The 22,774-nt window shown below is 37.6% G+C and overlaps 1 protein-coding gene across 4 annotated transcripts in view; it reads left to right on the forward strand.

Moving 5' to 3' along the window:
- Positions 1 to 22,774, forward strand: part of MAST4 (microtubule associated serine/threonine kinase family member 4) — a 442,775-nt gene that overhangs the window by 157,078 nt on the left and 262,923 nt on the right. The gene's annotated exons all lie outside the window — the stretch shown is intronic.

Here is a 22,774-nt window from a genome sequence, read left to right on the forward strand (position 1 = left end):
TCAATTCGATAGAGGTCTTTATCATTTATGTCCAAATATTCCCTATGTGTCAGCGTCCAGTGAAGGTCTGTACAGTTGCTCAAGAGTGTTTTTCTGTCTGTCGACAACTTACTAAGGTCACACAAACCCTCAGGACTTTTCATGATTCTTCATTTGTCTGAACTGTTCTTCAATGGACAATCGATCAGTGTCAATGAGCAAAAAAAAAACCACTCCCTCTTGAATTTTTCTTCTGAGCTTCCCATCCCCTCATTTCTGTCCTCATAAACAAACTGTCTCTTCTTCCAATGAATAAGAGTTTCCTTGAAGACAGGCTGAACTCCTAAGTTTTTTGCCATTTCTTTGGCAACAGTGATGGCATCTTCAAATCCATTGTCTATGTAGGCCACAAGAAAATCAAGGCAGCTTCTCATCAAAGTAGTAGAAGTCATGATGCGAGGCTGATCCTTCTTTATTGTTTCTCTCCTTTTCATGTAAATCAGATTTTTCTTTGTTATTACTCTCCTTTTCATGTGAGCCACTTTCCTCTTTATCATCACTCTCCTTTACGCCACCAGGAAAACTGGATGATTCTCCATCACTTTCCTCACATCTCCCTTCCTTATCTTCAGGTAAATCTGCTAATTCCTTAGTAAAAGACCTTCCATTATTTATGTTTCGCTCCTCAATTTCTTCTGCACTGGGACAACCACTGCTGCCTACAGCCCAGTCGGTTGTTCTGTTCCAAATATTTTTCCATCAGATTTGCCCCTTGCTGCAAACTAGATTGCCGGTGAGCTTTTCGCTTCCTATACTGAGCTCCTGAAGGTTTGTTTGGGGGCATCTTTTATATTTTATGGGGAAAAACAGTAGGGAGAGCTAAAGTCTAAGTTCCACGGTCTTAGACATTACATATCATTAAACATTAAGCAAAGTCATTAAACGTTACAGGTTAGGCATGGCAAAAGAAGTAACTGTGTTTCTTTTATATTGTTGCATAGATAGGGGTTCAATAGATTAAAAATTAAATATGTCCTTTATTAGTTGCTACTTACACTCTTCAACTGTTAAAACACAATTTCAGAATTACACAATAAAACAAGGTTCACAATATCGCAGCTGGGCTCTCACTTCACTTCAGTTTGTTTTTATCTCACTGACTAGTGACACCCTGCCTCTTAAACACCTGTGAAGGCCTGGCTGACAACATGCTAGGAGGTTCGAGGAAAATGTAGTTCTCAAAGTCTGGAAGGTTCCATGAGATTCTACAAAGTTCCAGAACATTCTAAGAGGTTAATGAAAAATGAACCCACATACGGAATACCTGAAACATTTTATTTCAAACACTCTATTTTCCCTTTTGTTGCTAACAACAAAAACAACACCCTAAGCCTGGTGCAGTCACCCTTAAATCCAGCCCTGGTTGCACACATACAAAATGGGAAATGACTGCCTTGGAAAGAGTACTGCAGAAAGGGATCTGGGGTTATAGTGGATCAAAAGCTAAATATGAGTCAACAGCATAACACTGTTGCACAAAAAGCAAACATTATACTGGTATGTATTAGCAACAGTGTTGTAACCAAGACATGAGAAATAATTTTTCCACTCTATTCTGCACTGATTACGCCTCAACTGGAGTATTGTGCCTAGTTCTACGCGCTACCTTTCAGGAAAGATGTGGACAATTGGAGAAAGTCCAGAGAAGAGCAACAAAAATGATTAAAGATCGAGAAAACATGACCTCTGAGGGAAGATTGAAAAAATTGGGTTTGTTTAGTCTGGAGAAGAGAAGACTGAGGGAGAACATACGTTTTCAAGTACATAAAAGGTGGTTACAAGGAGGAGGGAGAAAAATTATTATTCTTAACCTCTGAGGATAGGATAAGAAGCAATGGGCCTAAATTGCAGCAAGGGCAGTTTAGTTGGACATTAGGAAAATCTTCCTGTCAGGGTAGTTAAACACTGGTGCCTAGGGAGGTTGTGGAATCTCTGTCATTGGAGATTTTAAGAGCAGGTTAGACAAACCTGTCAGGGATGGTCTAGATACTACTTAGTCCTGCCGTGAGTGCAGGGGACTGGACTAGATGACCTCTTGAGCTCTCTTCCAGTCCTATGATTCTGTCCATGAGTTGATTTTAAATACAGTCAGGCTACGACAAACTTGTCAAGTTGGGAAATATTTGCTCTGAAATATTAAAAATACCAAATAACTGTAGCAAATGCACTTCTATATTTTGGCCCTCTCTCTATCCCTGTGTTAAACTTCTGTGCTACTTCTTATTTGTGACTATGGTCTTTTTTGTATGCCACCTCCTCCTTAAGTTATGTTTCTTTTAAGGGGATGTTAATGGAATTTTTTTATTGAACAGTAACATTTTTATTGAAGGAAGGAAGAAAATATGTGGTGGTGGGTTTTTTTTTCTTTTTTCTTTTAAATAAAGTACAGGTGGTGTTAGAACACGTCTCCTACAACCCTGGAATTTGGAGGTACAGCAAACCTAATTCAGATGTTTACAGCATACAATGTGTAGCTGGCAAAATAACACAAGACAATAACTATATTGCATTCTATATTTCACAGTAAACATCTTACAAGGGCTTAATCTATTCACTAAATTTTGGCCTAAAAGATATTTAAATATTCAAACACTCACATTTTTCTCTTTATTTTATTTGATACATTCTTATTTAACCTTGGGGGTGGGGGAGGAGAATCTCAACTGTTATACTCTTCTGAGTGCCAGAATAAAGAAAAAAGAAAACTCCTTTCAATTTCAGATTCCTATTTGAGTTTTCTACATGACATCAAAAAGTCCAAGATTTGATGCTTTTAAGTATTAACAGCCTACAATAATTTTTCGGTAAGCTGATCAAGAAGCTAGTAAAAGGGCATCTCCAAATCCACCTGTTCACTGCCCATATCCTGGATGTCTCTTAGCTGGCACTATCTAGTTCAAATAAGTATGAGAGCACCAATTCTATAGGAAGTCAGATTTGGTATTGAAATTCAGTAGGACTGTGCTTCTAAATTGCATAGGTGCTTTGAAAAATCCCACCCAAATATGTATGTATAATATCCACGACAAGGGACTGGTTATTGATGACTTTTTAACCTTATACATGGGGTGTGCATCCATATTCCTTTCCCCCCTTCTAGGGCCAAGCAGAGCTTCAGTGGAACAGAGAATTTAATGCTATATGCCTGCTTATTATACCCAGGTCATGAAAGCGGAGAAGAGCAAATGTTGAATTGCCTGAGAGGGAAAGTGCTGCTGTATCAATCTAAATTTTAATAATGAAGCTACAGATTATCACCAAGAAATTAATTATTTAGATAGTCCTATAATGAATTGGAAACAATGGTCTACTGTTCCAAACTGCTAGAGTATTTTCTTCAGGATGTTACCTGCAAATAATTGTCACAATGGAAAATTAAAAGGAGAAAGTTAATATCTGTAGACTTGCATTACAATCCTAGACATCAGAAATGCACCGAGTCTTTGGAGAGCAATGGAATTCATATTTCATGCTGACATGTTCTGCTACAATTGGTTACCACAAAAATTCTCCAATCTGGGGTCCTAATCCACATGGATAAACAAAAATGAAAACATCTTACTGATGCATCCTGTCTCCTCCCTGTTTTGTTTTGACTGTAGGTTTCTTGAGGGAAGGGGCCATCTACTTTCTGTATTATGCTGAACATATTGCTGGTGCTTCAAAATAAATGTGAATAAATACTATATATAAGAGTGCAGCTAAAACTGCTTGCATCACAAAATGGTACTATTATATTAATTTGGTTGGCACATATGGGCCCAAAGTCTTAAAGGTGTTAACAGGAACTATTAAGAAAGGCTTTACTTGTAGTAATATCCACTGTTCCCTTTTCCTTTAGCTGGAAAGTTTTTTATAAGACCCCTCAACCCCTCATTTGACAGTCTTTTAGATGGTATTAAAGATGGTAATAACTCATCCTTTTGGGGAAAAAGAGAAGAAATTAATTGAAATAGGTTGAAGCTGTTGTTGTTGAAGTCCAATCCCACTTCCTAAAACACAAAACAAGATAAACACATACAAAGAAAGAGAAAAGAGCAGCAAAGATAGAAGCTGCACCTTCTGTCACTGGCGTTGACTGTCACTCCTTCTCCACCTACCCAACCACCAGTTGTTGTCAGGCAGCTTTTTCTTGTGCGAATTTGGGTGGAAGAACCCATCCCCTCATTATTTTGGTCACCAATTAGGCCTCATTTGCAACACAGCAATTTTGGTCCCTTAATTTGCAGTTGTACATGTCTCTTGTTTACCAGGCATAATCTTAACATAGTTCTTGAGTTATATCAGTATCTTGTTTTAGACTCATTCAATTTTTCTGTCTTCCTTTTACATATTTTCCCATCAACGTAGTATAGGTTATCATGACATTTTATTAACTTCTATGTACTTTCCCGCAGTTAGGCCTACCCTGGTTGTGAGCCTAACAGGTCCAGTTATCACTACAGTGCTCTCCTTCCTGAATAGTGATTGGTTTAGGGTTTATTAAAGGAAGGATGGAAGCTGACAACTTGAAACAGTAACTCTCATCCCTCAGCCATGACTCCCCAGTACTTTTATGATGGCCATAACTTTTCAAGATGAAGAGCCTTAAATACTGTTGAATGGCCCAACTGGCTCGCTGTTCAAATTTTCACTGGGACAAAACTTTATTTAATCTAGAGGAACCTTTGTGTGTCACTCAGTAGCTTCCATTCTTGCTAATGGCATTATCTCACAACCTTTCCAACTATGCAGAGGGCCACAAAAAAGTCCTTTTGCGATAGTTCTTCAGTCTTTCATTAGAAACCTTCCCATGATAATCAGAGCCTACTCCTGTGGAAGACAATGGGTTGTTGATGCCCTATTGACTATCTAGGATTTCCCTCATGTTGTAGGCTTAAAAATATATATACTTCCTTATTATTAGGTTACAATCTGAACGCTGGGTGGGTTGACTTTGATCTGTTTTGCTCTATATGCCTCTGCATGTCTCTGCAAATGCTTTCCGTTCAAGCCTTGTACTGCTGCTTTCTCATTAAATCAGATCTTATTGTAAAATACATAAATATTCTCCAGAAACAGATGGGAACATCAACTTCTCTCTCCCTTGTGCAGAGAGAGAGAGGATATTACAAACATGAGCATAGGCCAAAAATTATGTCTGTCTTATGATTTTTCTCAAGATTTCCCCCTGGATATTGATAACTGCTTTTGGACGTTATGGGACAAGCATAGTTACCATGTTACTCATCAGGTCATTATGCTTTTATGTTGGACTGGTGGTCTTAGAACAACTGTATTACCAATTCATCTTTTGACAATTTTCACATGTTTTTTCCTAATCACTACTCCCCCATCCTGGTGTACATATCCTTATATAGGTTTCAGAGTAGCAGCCGTGTTAGTCGTATCCGCAAAAAGGTGGGTCGTCCTTCAGGATAGGTTGTAGATCCTTGATGATGCTCTGGAGAGGTTTTAGTTGGGGGCGGAAGGTGATGGCTAGTGGCGTTCTGTTATTTTCTTTGTTGGGCCTGTCCTGTAGTAGGTAATTTCTGGGTACTCTGCTGGCTCTGTCAGTCTGTTTCTTCACTTCAACAGGTGGGTATTGTAGTTGTAAGAATGCTTGATAGAGAGCTTGTAGGTGTTTGTCTCTGTCTGAGGGGTTGGAGCAAATGCTGTTGTATTATAGAGCGAGGCTGTAGACAATGGATCGTGTGGTGTGGTCTGGATGAAAGCTGGAGGCATGTAGGTAAGTATAGCGGTCAGTAGGTTTCTGGTATGGGGTGGTGTTTATGTGACCATGGCTTATTAGCATTGTAGTGTCCAGGAAGTGGATCTCTTGTGTGGACTGGACCAGGCTGAGGTTGATGGTGAGATGGAAATTGTTGAAATCCTGGTGGAATTCCTCAAGGGCTTCTTTTCCATGGGTCCAGATGATGAAGATGTCATCAGTGTAGTGCAAGTAGAGTAGGGGCATTAGGGGACAAGAGCTGAGGAAGTGTTGTTCTAAGTTAGCCATAAAAATGTTGTGTGGAAGGTTGTTTTTTATGAGAGTATCCAGTTTTGAGAGCTCATTCTTAATCTTTCCCTGTTTGCTGTAGAGGATGTTGATCAGGTGGTTCCACAGTTTCTTTGAGTGTGTGTGGCACAAGCTGTCAGCATAGTGTGTGTGGTATGTCGATTGTAATGGATTTTTTACCTTCAGTCCTTTTGGTATGATGTCCATCTGTTTGCATTTGGAAAGGAAGATGATGTCTGTCTGTATCTCTATGAGTTTTTTCATGAAGTTGATGGATTTCCACTCCATATGGCTAAATTCAGTGCTTTGCATAATGACAAGTTTCAGAGTAACAGCCGTGTTAGTCTGTATCCACAAAAAGAAAAGGAGTATTTGTGGCACCTTAGAGACTAACAAATTTATTTGAGCATAAGCTTTTGTGAGCTACAGCTCACTTCATTGGATGCATTCAGTGGAAAATACAGTGGGGCGATTTATATACATAGAGAACATGAAACAATGGGTGTTACCATACACATTGTAAGGAGAGTGATCACTTAAGGTGAGCTATTACCAGAAGGAGAGCGGGTGGGGGGGGAACCTTTTGTAGTGATAATCAAGGTGGGCCATTTCCAATTAACTTAGGGTTGAATAGAGATGGAGAGTGGATGGGTCATTACAAAAAGTAAAACTATTTCCCTATGTTTATCCCCCCCCCCCCTTACTGTTCCTCACACGTTCTTGTCAACTGCTGGAAATGGCCCACCTTGATCATCACTACAAAAGGTTTTTTTTCTCTCCTGCTGGTAATAGCTCACCTTACCTGATCACTCTCCTTACAGTGTGTATGGTAACACCCATTGTTTCATGTTCTCTGTGTATATAAAATCTTCCCACTGTATTTTCCACTGTATGCATCCGATGAAGTGAGCGGTAGCTCACAAAAACTTATGCTCAAATAAATTTTGTTAGTCTCTAAGGTGCCACAAGTACTCCATATCCTTATATAGAGACTTCTCATTCCCATTTGATTAAACCTTATTTTCAGTACAACCTAGGCTGTTCTGCAACATTTACTTGAAGGCCACAGAATTCGTTCTTAGGAATTCTCTTATCCTATTGTGGAACAATTGGAGATTAAAGAAGAGAAAAGAAACATATTAGTGCTCTACTTGACCTGGTGCCACTTGAGTAAAAGATACAGTAATCAGTGGTAAATTAGTTAACTTCTATTCTTTCATGAATAGAGTTAACCTTTTGTTCTCCCTGCATATTTGCAATTACATGGTGTGGGCAGTACACAGTCAATTAAACTCCAAACCATCTTTGAAGTCTTTATAATGGGTAGAACAGTTTGGGAATAATTTACACTTGTCTGAACAGCCATACAGTGTTTTAGATGCTAGGGTCAAAATTTGTGAAAGCTGGTAGCCATTAGAAAAGAATTAAATCATGAGATTCCAAACCACCAAAGGTGATGCTATTTGAAAGCAGGTAAATATCACTTCAGTGTGCATACCCACAGGATTTCTTTAAAAAAGAAAAAGCAAAAGTTTGTTGGACTTGAGCTCACTCATTCAGGGCAAGCATGACAGAGAAGAGTTTAATCAGGAAACATTCCTTGCATGGGACCACTTTTGTTCACACATAGCATTTACAAAAGTAAGTGCTGCCTTGTGGGTATGCTCATCATGGAAAACTAGCTTCATCATAAAAGAACAATTGAATTTTAATGTACCAAATACTGGAAAAAATGAAATAAATGACCAACAGGAAAATCAGTGTTTCCTTTACTTACTACTTTCATTTTTTACTGTAGTGGTTATGTCTATCAGTGGTATAAATCTGTTGATAACTGTACAGCCAGAGATTGGCAAGGTGAACGATCACCAAATTGATGAGAATATTTAAAACCCTCAAACCCAGCTCTGGTGGAGGAAAATTGCATTTGGTATATGCCATGAAGAGGAAGGAGCACTCACTGGAAAGTGTTTAAATTTTGCAGTAGAAGCGGCAGAGGGAGGAATGCATTGTTTATATGTAAGTACATTGTTAGCTTCATTGGGTTGAGAATGAACCCCCAACTAAAACCCCTCGAACGCATTATTAAGGATCTACAACCTATCCTGAAGGATGACCCAACACTCTCACAAATCTTGGGAGAAAGGCCAGTCCTTGCCTACAGACAGCCCCCCAACCTGAAGCGAATACTCACCAACAACCACATACCACACAACAGAACCACTAACCCAGGAACCTATCCTTGCAACAAAGCCCGTTGCCAACTGTGCCCACATATCTATTCAGGGGACACCATCGCAGGGCCTAACAACATCAGCCACACTATCAGAGGCTCGTTCACCTGCACATCCACCAATGTGATATATGCCATCATGTGCCAGCAATGCCCCTCTGCCATGTACATTGGTCAAACTGGACAGTCTCTACGTAAAAGAATAAATGGACACAAATCAGATGTTAAGAATTATAACATTCATAAACCAGTCGGAGAACACTTCAATCTCTCTGGTCACGCAATCACAGACATGAGGGTCGCTATCTTAAAGCAAAAAAACTTCAAATCCAGAGTCCAGCGAGAAACTGCTGAATTGGAATTCATTTGCAAATTGGATACTATTAATTTGGGCTTGAATAGAGACTGGGAGTGGCTATCTCCCCTTGTTTTTTTCCTACAACCCCCCCCCCCCCCCAAGACGTTCTGGTTAAACTTGGATTATTGCTGTGCACATTGTAAGATGAGCTATTGCCAGCAGGAGAGTGAGTTTGTGTGTGTGGTTTTTGGAGGGGGGTGTGTGTGTGTGGGGGGGGGGTGGCGGTGGTGAGAAAACCTGGATTAGTGCTGGAAATGACCCACCTTGATTATCATGCGCATTATAAAGAGAGGTTTCAAAGAGGGATGGGCTATTACCAGCAGGAGAGTGAGTTTGTATGTGTGTCTGTGGGGGGGGGGGGGGGGCGGGGGGAAGGGTGAGAACCTGGATTTGTGCTGGAAATGGCCCTCCCTTGATGATCACTTTAGATAAGCTGTTAGGAGCAGGACAGTGGGGTGGGAGGAAGTTTTGTTTCATGGTCTCTGTGTGTATATAATGTCTTCTGCAGTTTCCACAATATGCTATGCATCCGATGAAGTGAGCTGTAGCTCACGAAAGCTCATGCTCAAATAAACTGGTTAGTCTCTAAGGTGCCACAAGTACTCCTTTTCTTTTTTCTTCCTATGTTAATGGTTGCACTTGGAATACTGATCTATTTATTCTGTTCTGTTGAATTCACATAATAGAGACCATTTCCTAAAGATCTAGAGAAGGAATAATGATAGTTGTTAGAGTGTGAATAATCTTGCATACCATGAGAATTTATAAAGGCTTGGATCATTTATCCTGGAAAGGAGAAAACTGAAAGTGTATTTAATTGAGGTGGTGTTTAGAAAATGCTGGTATAATAAACCCTAGTCAGGTGCTGCTTTTTATCCTTTCTCATAAGAAGAGAAAAGATTAACTTGATGAAACTGAAAAGTTTTGAATTTTAAGTTAACAAAACTCTTTTGCAGTGTGTATTTTCATTCTTTAGAAATCATTGTGGTAGGATAATATTGAGGCTGGTAGGTTAGCAGAATTTTGTAAAGTATAACTTTGAGCATAAATAACAATTTACAGTTCATGTTGAAATAGCTGGTGGAGAAATCATATGTCATGCTTTAGTGAAGAAGTATCACCTGTGAAGATTTGGAAAGACTTTCCCTCTCTAATGCTACTGCATAATATACACTGGGAACAGTGGGGTTAACTGTTGTGTTCTGAAGCCGGAAACAGGCTTACTGACTCTGTGAATCATGGTGTGATCAGTACGGTGAACTCGTATATGCTACATTTTGCCACAGTAAGCAGCACTACTTTTGATGGAAAGAGAAATATTAAATTGCTTGAGTGTTTACTGTCATCAATGTATTGTAATTACCTGTAACTATACCTTGTGATATAGACCACTGTCTTAAATAGAGATTTGATGATTATATTACTGCATAATGATTCTCTAAACAATCATTACAATAATTAAGCTTAGTTTTTATATTATTGTTTCTGGTATTTGCATATTAATAATTTGTAAACCCGTTAAAACTTCATAAATAAACAAATAGCACACATTCACTTTTTCTCGGTCTCTCTCTAAAATGAGCTGGTGCAAGAAGTATTTTGTCCAGGAGGTGGCACAAGAGCCAAATGTGTCTCAAAAGTAAATGTATTGTGTATTTGTGATCTCTGGACCCTTGTTGAATGGTTACTTTTGTTATACTCATTAAATTATTACCAAGTCACACTTTGTAAACACATGCCTTTATATGAGAGAGAAATTCATTTCCAAGAATGTTAAGATGGTCTAGCCTGGAAAGTCATTTAAATAGAAAAGCCTTTTTTCCCCTCCCTTCCAGAAAAGGCAACTGCTATTCCTCTGGTCTTTGTTATATTTTGTAGATTGGTGTTGCTGTCCCACAGTAATCTCTGTACCTGGACAGTATAAGTAGAGCATAATTTTATTTGAAGAATCTACCACCTATATAAAGAAAGTCTTTAAAGATTTATCAGTTCTAGAAGAGCAAAAATAACAGTGTTTCTAAAGGGAATATTAAACTTGAATTTCTTCCAGATGCTGTATATTCTGAATGGCATTTGGTTGCTGAAAATAGCAAAACAATCTATTGTACCATGTTGTTGGAATGACTTACTAGTAACCTCTCTTGGATATACAACTAAATATCTTGGCTAATTGACCAACTCTTTGAAGAGTACGTAATAGTTACGCTAATGATAATTAAAGTGATGGTAAAAATGAATGCAAATTAAGTAGCATTCTGCCAATTCAATGAAAGTTAGCAAACTTGGTTAGCAAACTCTCAACATAGTTTAAACATATGTAAATAATAAAAGGTGTTTGGATGTTCATAATCTGTCTAATCTAATTGGTTGGCTTTGGTTAGATTTTTAATACTGAAAGGGATTCTCTGTGTGCCTGAAGGTTGCACTGGCAGGACATTGCAGTCCTGTCCTCTTGTTTCTGGGCCAACGGTGTGAGAAGCATGCTGATGCCCACCCAGTGTGGAGCAGTGCTCCTGTTGTCCAGAAGTGAGGCTACTAGCTGGTGAAGAACCAACTTATTTGACTGTCTCAAGTCTCTTTCAGAAGGATCTTTGCTACAATGCAGAGCCTGGAGGCTTGTGGGGGAAAAATAGGCTATGTAGGGCTTGTAGGGGGAAAAGAGGAATCGGAGCTCCAAGAGGTACTGAAAAGATTTCAGCAAGGTGTGTGTTGGCTGTAAGCAGGAATATAGGGAAAGGGAACAGAGAAGTGGGGTTACAAGAGAGGAGGGAGAAGTTTTGTATCGCAATGCACTATGGATATATTTGGGATTTTCTAAGGTTAAGACAGAAATAGTGTTTCTAATTGGCTGCTGCAGTTTTAAAATTTGTTTTTTTTCTCTCTCTCTCTCTCTCATGCACATTCCATGTATAATTTAAAAAGAGAGAAAGGAAAAGTACATACCTATGTTAAGAATTTCAATATGTATGAGACTTAATTTTAAGAAATTGTGTGGCAAGAATATTTTACTAATGTTTTGTATACATAAAAAATCTCTTAATGAATTATACAGAAGATTATGGAAATATATCACCGCTTCCTGGTTGACAGGATTTGATGCTTGAGAGAAATTTTGAGTTAGCAGTGAGAGGGTCTCTTGTATATAATAGCCCCTTAACAATTAAACCTTGAGATCCAAGATGTGTTGAACAGGAGAGAATTGGATGAATTAGGAACTGTTTTTTGACCATACAACAAACAATTGATTGTTCTCCTAATTGTTAAGGTAAAGAGATGAGTTTAATTCACATCACTTTAAAAGTGGCGTATACCACTAGATATAACATTCAGGAGTTACATATTCACTGCAGTACAACTGGTTGAAGTCAAAGGAGCAAGAAGAGAATATTCTACATTTAAAGTTTATCAAATTATGTTTGGGAAAATATTTATATCCGAAGACTCTTACCAGTTAATGATATCTGCTCAATATATTGTATCTTTCACATTTTAAATGGTGAAATGTGTATTCATTACAATATCCGGAATTGTGTGGAGATTTGTTTACTATGCCTTATTAAGTGGTAATAGAATCCATAATTGTTAGTGCTCAAGTCTAACAAAATACAATTAGTTGCTGCAAACCACATTGTATGTTAATGATACCATTAAGATTAATTAATATAAATGGATGAGCTAAGAATTTCAAACAGGACAATACTGACTTTATAACAGTCTAGAATCTGAGAATTTATTTGCTTGTTTTCTGAAGATAATGTACAAATCACCTATAACGGCCTTGTGTATGTACTGTATGTACAAGATGTGGTCTAGAAGAGTAAATAAATCATTAAAAGAGAGAAAACTGGTAATACTTATCGTTTATCACATGGTATGTGATAAAAATTTGTCCAAAATCCACCATTGACTTACTTCCTTAGTTAAAGTGCTTTATCAGAAAACCTAACAACTTGAAGGGTTTCTTTGGAGAAAGTCTTTTGGGAATTCCTCAGTAGATGGCATTGCAATCGGGGTTTTGTTTAAATAATAGATGTGTGTTTTGTGTCTATCTGTATATGAACATTAATGTTTTCTGCGCTTACCTGGGACAGCTGATAAAATGAAATGCAGTTCCCTCCACCTCATGTTGGATATGGCTTTGCCAGTAGTTTTAGGATTTAATTGTCTCATTGTTTTCTAATTTCTACAGATTTCAGATAAATGACAGCATTGGAAAAACTTGTATATGTATTCAACAAAGTGTGGGCTCTTGCAAATTGTTTCACCTGCTACTAAGACTTCTCATGTGGTTTTGAGACTATTTTCATCAGCAACTTTAATTGGGTCCCAGTGAGAGAGTGCTTTATAATAAGCAATACTCTGCTAAGCAGTAGTCCATATTTTGCCCTTAGGTACAGTGTCTTTTCTCTTGAAAATAAGAAAGACCCTAACAGGCTGGAGCCAAAAATATCACAGGCAGTAGCTGGATGAAACTTTCATTAATATCTCACCACCCCACCCATGTCACCCAAATAAATTGGATTAAATTTACCTGGTTTTGTTTTTTGTTTTACACCTGAAATTTGACCCAGGTTCAACATCTGGTGAGAGTTTCTAGTGGACCCTTTCTTCCATAAGGATTCTGGGATTAGATTTGTGTCTTTGGTTTGGAACTTTGGAAGAGTCAGCAGTTTTGAACAATTTTAACATGAAATGAAGAAAAGTTCATATGGAGTTCCTTTATCAGATATGAAACTCAGCAAAACATGATGGGTGTAAACTTCCTTTGGAACTGAAACCACTGAATTTTAGAATGCTGTAGCAGGCAGATGAGGTTAATATTAATGTACCGATGCACCTTAATCTTGACCTATGACATCTGTGCTGCCCTCACAATGGGATGAGTGGAACGTTTAAGTGACCTAATTTGGTCTCAAGTAAACAGTCTGCTAGTCCACAAGCAATGAACAATCAGCAAATGAACCCAGTATTCCATATATGAAAACCTAAGATCTCAGTGGATTATAATCTGCATACAGCATAAATTCAACATGTTTTATGGATATGATATTTTGTCCTCACATTCTGTGCATCTGTATCCTTTGGGCGATCTCAATGAGAGAACTGTATAACTAAAGAATAGGGATTGAATTAGCAGTTGGTAAAATAACAAGCTCCACCCACATTAAGACATCACATAAAGATGCCAAAATGAGATTCTGCTCACATGTATTGTGCATTTTTCATGATATCCTCCTTTCTCGCATGTTTGGATCATACTCACTTTCTAAAAATTATTAGAAATTTAAAGTTAACACTCCATTTAGATAAATAGGGAAAGTTCACACCTCTCGGAGCTACTGTTTGTCTGTCTGAAGAGTTAGGCAGGCATAACTTCATCAGTTCAGACTAGGTTCACAGTTTGAAGGTTGTCCTGACAACCATAAAGACTAGAGATTTTTTTTTAAAACTCATAACTGCAAACTTAGAACAAAATTCCTTGCTGTGAGATACATTAGACTCTGTTTCCAGGCAAATGCATTCCAGATTCATTATCTTGTACTAATACAGTTTATCTGCTTGGAACTTTTTGAGTGCTGTGGCAGAGGAAAGCCACCTAGCCATTAAATAGGAGTTCATTGTTTCTCTATGATGCTTCTATGATGATTCTCTATGATGTTAAGAACTGAAGCTCAATTATCACCATAGGTAATTTAACCTCAGTCCCATATATGTTGTTCCTGTTGCTGGTCATTTATAGAACAATTCTAGTGTGATCTCTAAGGATCCATTATAGGCAAAAGAGACTGTCAATTGTCTATAAATTGTAGAGGCTGAAAGATAGTCATAATATTCTGTTAGGTCATTGGTGAGATTCTGATGTACAGCATGGTTCCTAAAAGATCTCAAACTACACCAGATGCAGGAACCTCTGGGTAGATGTGTGTCCCCAGCCCTAACAAGAACAATGTGAGCCCAGTTGTAATGCTTACTCTCTTTTTTTTTTCTTGGGAAAAAAAAAATCTTCCCATTCCCACTACATTGTCTCCTTGTCTGCCCATCATTAGACTGAGATCCTTAAGACAGAAGCGGTTCCTTCTTGTTCATCTGGAATGTGCCTAACACGTAGTGGAATACTACTATAAACAAGTACTGTATTAAATAAAAGTAGTTATACCCTGAATCTCTAATCCCACCCCCAAATGCCACTGTTCAATATAGAAATGAATGAGCATTTATTAGGGCTCTCAAACTATTTAAATAATAATTGCAATTGTGAGATTAAAAAATCATGATTAATCGCACTGTTAATAGAATACCAATTGAAATTTATTATAAATATTTTTGGATGTTTTTCTACATTTTAAAATATATTGATTTCAGTTACAACACAGAATACAAAGTGTACCGTGCTCATATTATATTATTTTTTATTACAAATATTTGCGCTGTAAAAAAAATCAACTAAATAAATAGTATTTTTCAGTTCACCCCAAACAGGTACTGTAGTGCAATCTCTTTATTGTGAAAGTGCAATTTAGCAACATAGAATTTTTTTTTTAACGTAATCGCTCTCAAAAAAACAAAACAATGTAAACCTTTAGAGCAAACAAGTCAAAGCCTGAAGGGGCTGACGAATGTTTAGCATCTCTGGCACGTAAATACCTTGCAATGCTGGCTACAACAATGCTAAGCAAATGCCTTTTCGGTAGCAGGCAGCAATATCTCCCATAAATGTAAACAAACTTATTTGTCTTAGCGATTGGCTAAACAAGAAGAACAACAGAGTGGACTTGTGGGAGGTGAATTGAAAAATTACTATTTCTTTTATCTTTTTTTTTACAGTGCAAATATTTGTAATAAAATAATATAAAGTGAGCACTGTACAATTTGTGTTCTGTGTTGTAACTGAAATCAATATGTTTGAAAATGTTGGAAAACACCCAAAATATTTAAAAAACATTTAAATTGGTACAGGGAGAGCTGTTGGGCTAGTAGAGCATTTGGATAGCTGAAAGTTCAACAATGTACATTTGCATTCTTAGCCAAACTGAGCCTCCATATCTTTGAAGGTTCTCAACAGTATTATGCACTTTATAAACTGCATAGATGCTCTGCTGCAAATACTAGGATGTTTGTATTCACTCAATAAGATCAGAATAAAGGCCTTTGGCTAAGAAGACAAAATTCATTGAAGTTAAAGCCTCTAGGTAGACTTAAACTTGACTCAGGCTTGGGATTTCAGATTTAAAATACAAAGTGGTTTTGCCCTATTTCAGTGCCATTCATGCTCTAATCAATGTTTCATTTTACCTTGTATAGATAGTCTTACACTGAGGTTTTCATTACAAACATCTGGATTTTTTAACATGCTCAGACCTCAGACCTAATAAAATTAAACTTGATGCAATGGAGAAGGGAAGCCAGTTGGGGGAGATGGGTTCTGAAATCAAACCGAATTACTGGGTCACAAAAGTGCCTTATAGTTAGGGCTTATTTTTTTAAATTTCTGTGTATTTGTGCTCCAGAATCTAAGCTTTCATTTAAAAAAGATAAAAACAGTTTCTAACCCTTACGATAGCAAAGGGAACCTTCAAAATGTGACCCAAAAATACAAAGAAGCAATAAGCCTAGAATCATAGACGTGTAGGACGGTCATCTAGTTCAGTCCCCTGCACTCAAGGCAGGACTACGTAATAGCTAGACCATTCCTGACAGATGTTTGTCTAAAGGAACCTGTTTTTACAAACCTTCAATGACAGCGATTCCACAACCTCCCTAATATTTGCACACCACCTGAAACAATAGTTGTGAGCTGTGTGAACTGCCCAGTCAACCTAATGAGAGCACTAATGCTTTGACTGGTGACCATTTCGAGGAAACATTCTTGTCTTTGCTAGCAATTGTGGCTGATATTTGGGTTGGGTGTAGTGGGGTAGCTGCTGTCAAGAGTTGCTGGAAGGGGGGACAAGTAAATTCAGTACCTACCCCACCCTGAAATGTTAGTCTCCTATGCCCGTGCTCAAAGGGAGGCAGGAAAGAGGTGACATATCCATCCTTTGTGCCAGATTTCCTGAGTACCAAAATATTAAAGCCACCTCCACACTATCTCGACTACTAAAAGCCCTAGTGTTCCCTTATTTAGCTGCTCAAACTACCTGCGTTCCCTTGACGCCTTTTGCAAGACATCTGTATTTAATTTTTGAAACTGAGTTTAACATTGAGAGCACCCTCCCAACATTGTACTGATGGGACTGAAGTAAGGGAAGTGGGCAGTGAATGGAGATGGGTTGGATCAGTGTCCCTGCTGCATGGTTTAGGTCTGGTGTGCTGCATAAGATATGTCTGTGTGAACTGTGGGTGAGTGAAGGCTACTTTGGGAGGCATTGTGCATATGTCGAGAGAATAAATGGTGATGGGTGTGGCTGTGTAATGGATTTATCAGTACGAGTTTCAGATACTCCTAAGTGGCATTGCAGTGAGTTTCAATAAAACACATCACACCACCCTGTCTTTTTTTTCCTGGTTCTTCTTTCTAACCCTTATTACAGAAAAGTTGTCTTGGAAATGGTTAGTTTTAAACATTTCTCTTTTTGCATCCATCTAGTTGTAAAACTAAGTGTCTTAGTTATGTTAAGTCCAGCTATCTGCATCTCTTAAGACAAGGAGAAAAATATAGCAATGTAAAATTCCTCTTGAATCACCTAAATGCTATGTTTGTGCATAAAAATACCATTAATTTTAAAGGCCAATATCTTAGGGCTTTCCAGCACTAGAAGCTAGATGGGGCTCTCCCCTTTCCAGTAGTGTAAAATATCAGTTTCTAGCCCTCCTGGGTTGCAAGTTACTGACCTTAAACCAATCACTGATGTCGGACTGATTTTCCTAAATCTTAAATTCCCACATCTGAGGAGAAAGAAATAAAAAACTTCTCTAGCAGATTGACTTTAAAAATGCAATGATGTTGGCTTGATGTTGCCGAGAGATTTAGGTTCTTAGAATAGTACTGACAGAGGCAATTTAGTGGGTAGAGTTCAGGTGAGTTGATCCAGGGTATGTAATAAATACAATTTGTCACATGCTACCATAGAGTGTCATGTGGATATGGAGCGTGTTTATGTATAAAGTCATATGAAACAGCTGTGCAGTCTAAATTCTTAATTACAGAAACTTGTGTGTCTATGGTCAAGCTTGATTTTTTTTCAGTTAAGTGACGGCTTAGTAATTTCTAACTTTTCTCTCAAAACACTGAAGATTAGATGATGTAATTAGAAAAGTAATATGGGGACTGCAATGAATAGCAATATTAATTAGACTATAAACTGCTTAAGTTTGTGGAATTGCTTCTTAAATCATCTACTGTAGTGATGTTACTTCCCATCACCTCTTTGCAGTTTCAAGTAAAAACAGACAATGTTATTGTGGAGACGTACCTATGCTAAATATTGAGACCATCATATTTAATCAGGCCATACTCTGTCCATACAGCTGAGAGGAAAAAATCTTCCAGAAATAATTTTGCTGGTTTTTCTTAACGCTTTTGCTCCTCCTGACAGGGAAAAAAAAATCAAGTTCTACTTTTCAGTTTTATGAGACATGCTGTATTTTGTGGGGTGTGTGTGTGTGTGTGTGTATATGTGCAACCAATCCAGTGTTTTTTCTCCTGTGATTGATGTGAGGGTATTTATGGGGACAGCCTGCTGTATTTCATATGTATATGAGGATGTCATGGTTAGTGTTCCAAAGAACATTATTTATATAATTTATATTTTATCATTTTTTTTCTGGAATGTCATTTTGTTCAGTAGTATGATTCCTGTCATTTCACCAGTTATACTTTTGTTGGTTAATGTGGTAGAAATAATTAGACACCTCCAGACAGCAGTATAACATCTTGTGAAAAGCTGTGATGCAAATTACATGTACTATGCTGCATCAAACACCAAGTGCATGCATCATGAAGCATCTAAAAAAGCTTATGGATTGAATGGAAACAATTGCTTAAATGGTAGGATAGCATGGCTGCAAATGTATGCTGCTTGCCCCTCTGTAATTCATGCTAAAATGCAATATAAGCATATTAAAATGCCATTCTTAGAATTGATACAATATATATGGTCAGTGGAAAGGTGATTGCGCTTTTCTATCTGGGATAAATTTAATCTTCCACTGAAAGGCAGTCTTCTTTATTTTCTTGACATGCCTGCCTACCTATTTAGGTTATTACATGAATAACCTTTAGTTTCCTTTCACATAACTCTTATGTAAATGTTCCATCTTGAGCAACAGAGAGGCAATATTTTGTCTTAATTAAAGTTGTAATTTCATTCAGGAAATTCCTTTCTGTACAGATTATTCCTAGTTCTTTTCAGTTGTCTGTTCCCAGAAATAGACACTCCTTGTATTATTTGATTTGGATTCAACTGACATTTCTGGTTTCTTGTCAGGTTGTGGATATTTGTGAGCTATGCTGTTAAGCAGTGGGTTACTTATTATCACAGTTTTAACCTTGTGAAATGATCTGAGTTTCGGGTATGCAGAATTCTTAATACCTTACAGGCTTTGAAGTTAAACAGAAGTACACTCACTCATAAAGCTGTACATTGGGAAACAAGACACAACTTTCTGTGTCTTAAATTGTACATTTGTTGTCATGATACAACTAACAAAACGTTTAACTTTAACATTCCTGTCTTTTAGACCAGTTGATGACATTTTTGTGGGGAAAACAAGTGCAACAGTTTGCGTTTTAAGAAATTTTCTGTTTCTTAAACTTAAAAAAAAGATTTGTTTAAATGTGCACCTAGGATTAGCTAAATAAATAAATATCTAAATAAATATCTGTCTCTCTATATATCTATATCTCCGTCTATATTTATTTATTACCAGCTGAAATATATGGTGCACTCCATGGGACAAACTGCAGGGTTTTGTACTCTATCAAGGGATCCCACAAACCCCAGCTGGCATTTCAGATTCATTTTGAGAGTCCTCACTGGAAACTTCAGAAAGTTTCATTATTTTGACTCATTTCCCCATTCACTTTTTGGAGATGGAGAAAGCAAGCAAAAAAAGATGCATGAGAGCATGTGGAGTGAACAGTTTGTGTCAACAAATTTGAAAGTTTTAATAAAAAAAAAAAAGGAAATAAAAGCTGAAACAAGAAAAGGAGATTAAAAATGGAACTGGGAAGAGAATGGTACCAGAATGAATTGGAAGGAGAGGCATAAAGGAAATAAAGAATAAATCAGAAAAGCCACAGGTTCTAGTTTAATGGACTTTATTTAAAAATTATATTGCGTAGTACCTATGTCCTAGTTCTCTTTAAGCTTGGGGAAAGGAATGAGATGTCTACCTACTTTTAGTACTTGGTAGATCATTATTGCTGGCTATCTAGTCGGGTCTGTGGTTAAACTGAAGTTTTAACGAATAGCTGTTGTGCTGCTTTTTTTGGGTTTTGAATTGGCTGCTACCATTCCTGGGAACTGGGAGCATGCCAAGGTGCCTTTAACTGGAACTCTGACACAGCTGTGGATCTGGCTCATTAGATATACATGATTTGAAACATCGGTGGAATACAAGGGCTGTCTTTGAGTTAGTAGGTGTGTAATTTAAACATCTGACATGCGAAAACTTTTTTTGTTTTTAAAAATATATTTTTAAAAACTACTCCGAGTGCAACTTAATTTAAGAAGTTTTGGCAAAGTTGAATCTTTTACAGCATAATGGCAAGCCTCAGAAAATTGGTGTTTATAATCAAGTCAGTGTCAGAACCTTCTGCACTCTGTGCATGAGTGCCGCCACTATATAACTTTTACATTCATTTCTCATACATTTTTGATATGTTAAGGTATGTAGCCGTAGGGCAAATGGAGCAACTTTTCTTTTCTTATTCCTCAGATATGCTATTGCTGTTCAGTGTTATTCTCTCAGCAACCTTTTATTTTTGTCCCAAATTTTTTTGCCTCTAGCGGGTTTTATTTCTGTAAAATGTATGTGGTCCACTTTTCAAAGTGATGCATTTTGACAGGAAATCAATACCTTTTCATACCAGATTTGATGGTGTGATTGTCATAATCCTCCTCTTAGACGTTGTTAATGGCTGAATACTAACCTTGAATTTTATATCCTTTGCTAAGAATTGTATCTTTCACCTCCACCCCCAGCCCATTCCCCCCGAAAAGTTTTCTAGGTACATCATATCTTTCAATGAAAATGTACGAGAGCCAGGCATCTGCAGAAGTACCTGCTACTTCCTTATAGATGTGCGTATCCCTGCAGCTAAACTTCATTTCTATGGGCTGTGATGTCATTCATGGGATGACACTTCTGAAATAAAAAACTTCCCCAACACCAGCCAATCAGGGCAGTTAACTTCACTGGGATGAGGACAAAGGATTAAAATTACCTTCTGTGAAGTACCAAGTTTCCATAGCTCTGAGGAGAAAACAGCCCCCCCCCCCCCCAAAAAAGGGTGGTACCCTCTCTGAATATTAGCTGGCAGTCACATCTGTGTCCAGAATCTCTCAAATTTATTTTGTCTTTACAGTAGGACTTTTGGTAATCTGACATTTCAGGGTTTGATTGTGCTTCTTGGTTTTGGAAATGCTGTAACTCTTTTTTTAAGAGTAGGAAATTAAAATGCCTGGATGTTTCCTAATTTATTTTGTGTCAACTGATCAATCCCAAATTGAAAATCTACAGGCGTGCTTGTGGGGATCTCTCTCTTGCTAGTGTGTTTAGTATTTCTTGACAAGATTTTTCCCATGTAAATCTACAGATGTATGCAGAGATCATTTTTGAACATAAAATGTAATCAATTTAACTGAGTGGCTGAGTTCTTAAACCTCTAAGATTTTTAATGACCTAGTATCAATTGATATCAAGGCTAATAGTCTGACAGCTTCAAAAAAATCAATGTTTAGTTTAGTAGCAGCTGTACTGTTAAGAAAAGTCAAATACTTTACTTTTCCTCTTGGCATTTGTTTATCCAGGAATGACCACCTCAGACACAGCATCTGGTTTCCAGTACAGAGCTGTCTTCATTGTTTCTTTTTCCATCCATTTTGTCCAGTTTGGTTGATTTGAGGCCTAGGAGCCCAAGTGACTTGCCCAGTGTCACTAGGTGGGTTAGTGGCTGTCTCCTGTTGTTTTTCTTTAACCATTAGACCCCACTCAGCTTCTTCAGTTTAAACATGTGCAATTTGAAAGCAAAGAGGGGTAATTTCTTATAAAGTGGCATTACAGCACAGTGTTACTAATGAACTATGCAGATAATGAAAACTTAATATTCATCTCTTGGCAGCCTTGAATTGAAATTAAATGAGAATGAACAAGGTAAACAAGCTGAAATAGCCTGTGAAACTACAATCCTATTGTTGTATGTTTATTATTTTTTCCAAATAAAACATATACCAAAATACCACATTCATCATAATACACTAAGTAAATAAAGAGCCTTAGAATAAAGGGAAGGGTGGGGACATAACATATCTATCTTCGGGGTCTATGTTAATCATAGACCTCTAAAAAGTCAGCCCAAATTGCTTTGAATTTTCAAGGCATTCCCTTTCTTCAGAATGCCAACCGTTCGTTAGCTGTGAAGTCAGCTATATCACTGAGCCAGCCAGGGAATCCTATGTTTTAACTGTTTATACTCTTGTATCTGGGTTAACATTTCACCTAATGAATGCATTTCATTTTTACTTTACCACATTTTGATCAGGTGTTCATATTACTGTGAATTACATTTAAACTTTAAAATGTTTCTATATTTGTGGTTTAAGAATAGGCTTCCAAGGTATTTATGTAAATAAACTGGCTTTCAAGCTGTTAGGTAAAATGCCAGTGGTGACTGGAAAACTGCCTCTGTGTTGTTAAAAGGCAGCTTGCGTGTTATGCTACATTTTGTTTTCTTTGATGCCATCAAAACGACGAGAGCCAGACTTGGTCGTGCTGCTTGACTGACCGGCTGTGCCACAGTTTTTCACCATCGTAATCAGCTGCTGCCTGTACTGAGGTGTCGCTGCTGATTTACTCAGACACTTTGACCTTACAGTTGCCTCTGAAAGTGCTTGACCTAGAAGTCCGTGCCCAAAGCGGTTTGCCGTTAGCACAGGATGCCAGGGTTATTGTTTGAATAGAACAATGCTCACAGGATTTCCTC

Source organism: Natator depressus, chromosome 5 (genome assembly GCF_965152275.1).
Source record: "Natator depressus isolate rNatDep1 chromosome 5, rNatDep2.hap1, whole genome shotgun sequence".
Classification (NCBI taxonomy): Eukaryota; Metazoa; Chordata; order Testudines; family Cheloniidae; genus Natator; species Natator depressus.